Raw genomic sequence first — 7,451 nt, forward strand, 5'->3', positions numbered from 1 at the left:
AAATTCAAGAAGATTACTGACATAAGTTTCCTTCTGACAACCTAGACACGGTTATTTATTTGTAGACAAAGATCGTTAGTTGGTCTGCAATAGTTTATAGATATTGGTTATGATGATTTACAATGTGAATATTACTGGTGGTAAGTTGCAATATGTTCCTAGCTTTATTTGAGAAAGCACTGTTTTATTACTCACTTTATCTCTCTGTTTTCATGTTTTGAGTTACAAACGATCAAAACAATTTTTAGAGAGTGTGATTTTAGCTTGTGATTTCTAACCCAAAACAGAACTCTACACTACAGTTGAGCATAGTGACTCAGTGGAATTGGTTTCGTAACTGATTGTGGTGAAATCTGGGCAGTGTTTAGAGTCCAGAACAAGTGGAATACGGTATTGCGTACAGACTGTTGTAAATTAATATTTAGCACTTTTTCTCATTTTTATTGTATTTATTCCTTTTGTGTAATGTAACCAGTAACATTATGTAATGCAAAATAATTTGTAATAATATGAAGTTATTTAACATCACCTTTGTTATGGTGTGGTCAGATAGCACACATAGTTAAGGCTCCCAAGATTAATTTTGGCCGGTTGGTGACATAGTCCACTGTACCTACAAAACAAAATAATTGCAACTTTGAGATTAAATGAAATGTTCCTTTATTTTGAGATCTCCATTTTTTTGAGAGATCCATTTTATAAATTGTACTATTCAACATGATTGTTTTATGTAATAAATAGATATAATTGTAATCCCAGCATTATTTCTTTCTACATAGGATTTGTTTTATTTAAATGGTTGGACACATTTTTATTAAAGCAACTTGTAAAGTACCTAATAAAGTCATGAAATTGGGTTCAATAATTTTAAGAATAAATCCTAATGAAAGTTAAAATATAAAATTATTACATTCATTGTTTTAGACAACATCCAAAAAGGTAGTGGTTGTTAACAGATTTAAAGGTATTTTTAGTGGTCCTACTTATCTACTAAACTTTACTTTTACTCATTAACTAATTCACCAGTCCAGTAGAAATCTCAAAGAATTGAGTATAAGGCTCAAGGAGGAAAACTTTAAAAATTAAGTTCTTACTTTAACCCTTTGAGTGCCAAGAGTTGATGAGATCGACCCGCGGGTATTTCCGAGATGTGCCAAGGGCTGATGAGTTTGGCTTTTTCAATATTTATTATTCTGTCACTAAATTTTGACATAATATGCCATATTATGGCATTGTACTTAGTCTCATTTTATGCATAATAAATCAAATAAACTTAGATTACATATCTTGATTTGATTTGTTACAGCTAATAAAATCTATTTGCCAAATATGAGAGACAGCTTTTATTCAAGCGCAGATTTTCAATATTTGGCACTGATATAGAAGAAAAGTCATACTCAGTATTATAGATACTTACTTTTTTAATCTTGGCAAGTTATACTTGTTCCTACTTACTTAGGGAACAATAATAAAATTGCATACAAATGTATCAATAATTATTTTTTAGAACACTATACAAATGCCAAATATATAAAATTCAAAACTCAGTTATACACATACTTACTTTATTGAAATTTGGTACAAAAGGAACAATAAAAAAAGATGCATAGAAATAAATTAAGATCATACAATTACAAATTTTGTATTCCAAAGTTAAAAAAAATTAAAACCTTAATACAAACAAAAATTAAGTTTTATCATTCAGAAATATTACAAGTTATCTCCCCCCCATACAATAAAAGAAAAATCATCTCATTGTGTTTATTTTTTATAAAGTTATACATTATTTAGCTAAACAGTACACAAACACCAAACGAGTGCTTGACACTGAGAGAGGTGACCTGTCATAAATGCTTGGCACTGACAACGCCACCACCTCAAAAGTGCTTGGAACTCAAAGGGTTAAACAAGCTACGTGTGAGAATCAATCACAGTCATGGTTCACAACCTTCATGTCTTATAAACACGTACCAGTTTCAATTATAAAAATCCAAATTGTTTTGCAAAGTCAGTACATGTAATTATTAACAATTTCTCAAATAAAAGTATACACCAAAACTTTTAAACTATATTTTCTAATGCTGAATTGTTACTTAACACAACCCTATAAAAACAAGTCTGCCACAGTACAAAGCTCAAAGAATAAGAAGACAAAACTTCTTTCGCTCATTTGCTTCAACTAGTAACGGAAACATCCAGAACTTACACAAAGGGATTTACTCTACAGAGCCTTAATTTCTACATCTTTAGTATGTACAACCCTAGTCTCTATTTGAGGCAACAGTGTGTACTCATTGGATCAAGGATCTGTAAAATATCGTACAAAAATTATATAATTCACATAACATGGCTAAAGTTCCTTGTAGCTTTCAAAGTAGTGCTTACAGATATGTTCAGAGAAGATAAAACTGAAATCTATAACAACATTAAGACTTTTCATGATAAACTCCCTCATTTTAATGCTCCCAATCTTATAAAAAAGAACAAAGGATTAGTGTTGTTACTCAAAGAAACTATCACCGTTTTGCTTCAGCATAGATATGTGATTGATTTCAGTGTACCTTAATGCAGAATCAATCGCTGATTGCAGAACTAAAGTAATTTGCAACTCAGTAGAGATCAGATCAGTGGTAGTGAGATCTTATTACCATAAGCTAGAAGCTAGACATTACATTCTAGAATAGATAATATAAGTGTCATTGATAAATAATATCATAATTAGAAGATAAATTAAAATATGAAGTTTTATTGTTTTTAATTAGCATAAAAATTCTTAGTATATTTCACAATCTCTAAATTTTCTCCTTGAAAGTAGGGTTTGATCCAGTGAGTAAAGCCAAGAGAAAATCCAAAAACAAGAAGCTTCCTTGAACAAATTGTAGTAATGTTACTACATATATAAGTGATAGTAATTTAATATTACACAATTTTTTCACTTTGACAGTAGGACACAAACGTAGTAAAATAAAAGGGAAAGAAGTTGAATGGGGATTTGGCGTAATGTTAGATGGAAAGAACGTGGGCAACCACAGTAATGACTGATTTTCACATGCTGCATTGGTGGATAAACTCTTATCAGCCTCCTCTGGTTCATATGGTTGAACAGAAAACTCTAACAGTGGTTCCTCTAAGTATCTGAGCGAAGATGCTCAAACTCTGTGCTGCGATACAACCAGATTCCTTGTGACGTGATTGTGTAAGATTATGGTACTATACAATGGTGGATGATAGAAAATCAAAGGGAAAGCTAATTTTAGTTAAAGAGAAGAGTCCGAATATCCTTCAGTGTGATAAAAGTTATGAAATTTATATGCCTAATTTGCTATATCAGACCCTTTGAGTGCTCCTTAGAATTACTTTCTTGCCCTTTTGTCATAAACAAATTTTCTGCCATACATCTTTTATTATTCGCTTTCATGCTCCAAAATTTTTCCAAGCAGAGTAATTTAATTGTCTACATTTTAAGTGACTATAAGTGGTGCTAATGGTAATCTTAGCTATTAAATCTCAGAATGTTCACATATTATTCTTGGGATAGACCATGATCCTGTCATTCTTTTTAATTCAAAAAATTGTACATTCATTTACATTTTAAAAATAAATCCATTCAAAAGTATTTTAAAACTACAAAACACACTAAGTAAATTGTTAAACTTTGATAGGACATTTGTGGCAACATAAAATTATATTCAGAGCTTAAAATTACATATAGATGTGGACCACTTACTTTACTACACTGTACATTTACATTATTATAACAATGTTAAAATAATACTGATAACAACTAGACCTATTAACAATCACTGATTTATTCTAAAGAAGATTCTGGTTTCAATAGTAACTACTGCCAAAAATTCCACTGCCATACAAAAATATATAAAAAAAAAACAAAAATAATATTTAAGATTAATATAATAAGATTATTTTGGTATATACAATATTCATTGACAATTATTCACCATTAAGTAATCGTAAACTTATTAGGCATAAAAGTTAAAACATTGAAAACTAAAATATAAACAAAAATACTGAAGTTGGATAGTGAGACTAATCGTCACTGTATCTGTGATGGTTTGCAAGAAAAACTGTATAAGAAAATCATTACCTACTGTTTCACTCAAAGGGTTAATAAGTACTTCCGAAATGTAAGCTCTTTTATGACACTTTGTAGTCAAATGCTATTCTATAATTAATTTAAAAAAGATTGTATATCTATAAATATCAGGAAGAAACCAAACTTCCAAAATATTCTAATATTATAAACAATTCCTAAATGTAAATGTACTTAAATTTTTATTAGGCTGCAATATTAAAAATATTTAGCTGAGGAAGGGGCTAATTCTAATATTAATCTTTGATTTTTTTTCCCAAAAATATAAAATTGTATTGTCTATGCAACTAAAGAGCTACATTGTTGTAGATATAAACAAATAGTGTAATATGAATACCAATTGTTTCTGTCAATAATAATTACCAATCTAAACGTAGTTAGTCATTGTTTTATCTAGTGAATACCTATTTAGACTGAAGAAAAAGGCTCGATCCTCTTGGATCTGCAACTGAGCTTGTTATCCCTAAATTTCGACATTTTTGCAGCATGCAAATCGTACATAACAATATTTTTTAGGGTTTTTCTAATCATACACTGAGAAAAAAGAAAATTTAATATTTAAGTACAATAATCCTTATTCAGTTGTGTATTCATTGCACTTTACAAGTACATAATATAGATTTTTGTATTCACATTGTATAAGTTTAATTAAATTGAGTCACAAAAACAACGCTCTGAGTTTTTTTCAATGAGTAAATAGTATTGTTCTTGTTTTTATTGACTAGTTTAACTTGTATTTTATGCTTATTAAGTGGTTACTCTTAGTTTTTTTAGGGAATATATTTTTTGTTTTCTTAATTAATAGACACCAATTAAAATAAGCAAATTGTAATAATTGTATATTTAACTTATTCTTTTATAAATGATGTAGTGAAACCTACCATGCTTTCTTTATGAATGAATTTGGTGTAAAAAGAACTATTTTAAATTCTGTTATATTTGAAAAACTAAAACCTCCCTGTATTTTGTTATTCGGAGAAAAAATTAAAGTTATAAATCCATTTGTACCATTACGTTAAATCATTTATTCCTAAATATATTTATTGTTTGATTATAAATTTGTTTTATTGAATTTTTATTATGTTGTATGCATATACCAAAACACAACTAAGTTACCAAATGCAAGCAAACATGACATTTCTTAAAAAAACAATTTGATTTACTATGAAGTGGTAATTAAAGAAACAATCCAAGTCACTCAATTCTTTAGTATCTAATAACAGTATGTCCATAGTGGGCGCAAGTCATAAATGTATTATATGATAAAATTACGTCTTAAGCTGTTTTACTAATTAATATGTTATACAGACATTAATAATTTCAAACTATTAGTTTTAATGATTGGAGATATTACCATTTATCATCAATTTACATATATTGTATATTATTATAATGACACCCATCATTTTGTTTTGTATTATTTGTTTGATTTGTACATTAGATCTTGCTGCTAAATATATTTCATTAAATCACTGTCTTCCGATTGTATTACCAGTTTCATCAAACACAGTTAATCGTAATTTGCATTATTGTTTTTATCAATAAATTAAAATTGTATTTTTAAGTGAATCTGTAGTATTAGTTGTTTTTACTCAGTCAACATTCATTACTGTATTGTTGTAGTCACAATAACGAGATACTTTATTTGTCTATGAAATTTGTACAAAGTTAAAAGAATTGAATTGTTGTGAAGATTTTGGATCTTGCATGTATGTGAAGTACTTGAAATAATGTAAAAAATACCTTTTAAATTAATCTTATGATGTAATTGAATCAGAAGCATACCATTTTTAGTAGATTTTTCTAGTTTTGGTAGTTTCCAAAATGATGTTTACATCAACGAACAGGCCTTGGTTACAGTAGAGAGAAAGAGTCAGCCGGTAGTGGATAGCAATGTTTGTAGATTGTATAGTAGTTGACATCATAGACTCAAGTATATCAGAGAAGTGCTCTTAGTCCGATCAGCGTTTTTGTTCACAACACATATCCACAAATAATGTTAATATAGATATACATTAGCTATACTTTTACTACCTGAATTCGTGTAAGACAATATTAAGACCCCGATGTCTGGTGTTGTGTGAACTGGAAGTGCTCTTTTTTGCTGCTAAGCCTGAGTTTTCCTGTTTGTCAGCTGATTCCCTGTACATTGTTGTTGATTCCCCTCAGAATATTGACATATGTGTTTGAATTCGCTATTTATAACTGTTGAACTGTTTGTTTGTGTTGCTTCTTTCGCTTGGTCTTGTTACGTTATGTGATCTCCTTGTTATGTTTCTTATGCGATGGTTTAGCTAGGTGTTGGTTATTTGTACGTTTGGATGCGAAATTATACCTTTCATGTTCGACAATTTGAAATAAAAGACAACTATTCCTACTTTTGTTTGTTTTGATTTACCATTAACCACAACTATGTAAGATCATATGTTGCAACATTCTTTGATCATTTGAGTTTGCTGCCCCGTACACCAGCAACAAGTTTCTAGAAGGAAGAAGATGTGCCTCCCAAAATAACTGTTATTTATGTGTACATCAGTTTTACAACTTCATTTCTGTTGGTTGAATCAAATCAAACAAAGATTTATCATATATGCATATCAGTTAAAACAAGTGTATTTTTTTATGAAAAGCTGTTATGAGATTCTAAAACCAACAGACATACATTTGATTATTTTAATATTTATTTTAATTTTAATTCACTCTCATAAGTGTCAGAACTCTTGGAAGCCTAGAATTATGACTTAAGCATATGACATGGATTCATCATGTACAAAACAAGTATATTTTTTGTATCAAAAGTTACATCTAGATTAATGATAGAAGGATTTTATGACATCCATTAGGAAATTCAAACCAGCGTATTATAGCAACATTTAGATGTATATAATACTTCATGTGATTAAAAATATATTTATCTTTGAGATCTCACAGTTAAATTGGTACTAATATCTTTGGAACATTCTAAACTAGATTTGTTTATATATTCTATGTACCATACACACAATGTAATGCATTTTAGATAATAAGCAACAATTTAGTTCAAAACTTCAGCTAGTCAAGCTGACAAATATTCCGTAGTACATTATTTCTGGCTGACTGTTATGGTTGATGTACTGGACAGAAATAGTTTTGCTAGGTCCCAATTAATGCAGCGAGAAATACTGTCCCTGTTGATGAATAATAATATGCAGCACTAATACATTTTGTAATAAAAAAATGTGTGTAGGGTTTTCGGATTATCATATTTTAATTTTAAGATTGCTGCAGTTCTGAGATTAATAATAATTTGTATTTTTAATTTTGTTCACGGGTTTAAATTAGATTATTTTTCATTTTGATA

This window comes from Homalodisca vitripennis, chromosome 4, assembly GCF_021130785.1.
Source record: "Homalodisca vitripennis isolate AUS2020 chromosome 4, UT_GWSS_2.1, whole genome shotgun sequence".
In the NCBI taxonomy this organism is placed as follows: Eukaryota; Metazoa; Arthropoda; class Insecta; order Hemiptera; family Cicadellidae; genus Homalodisca; species Homalodisca vitripennis.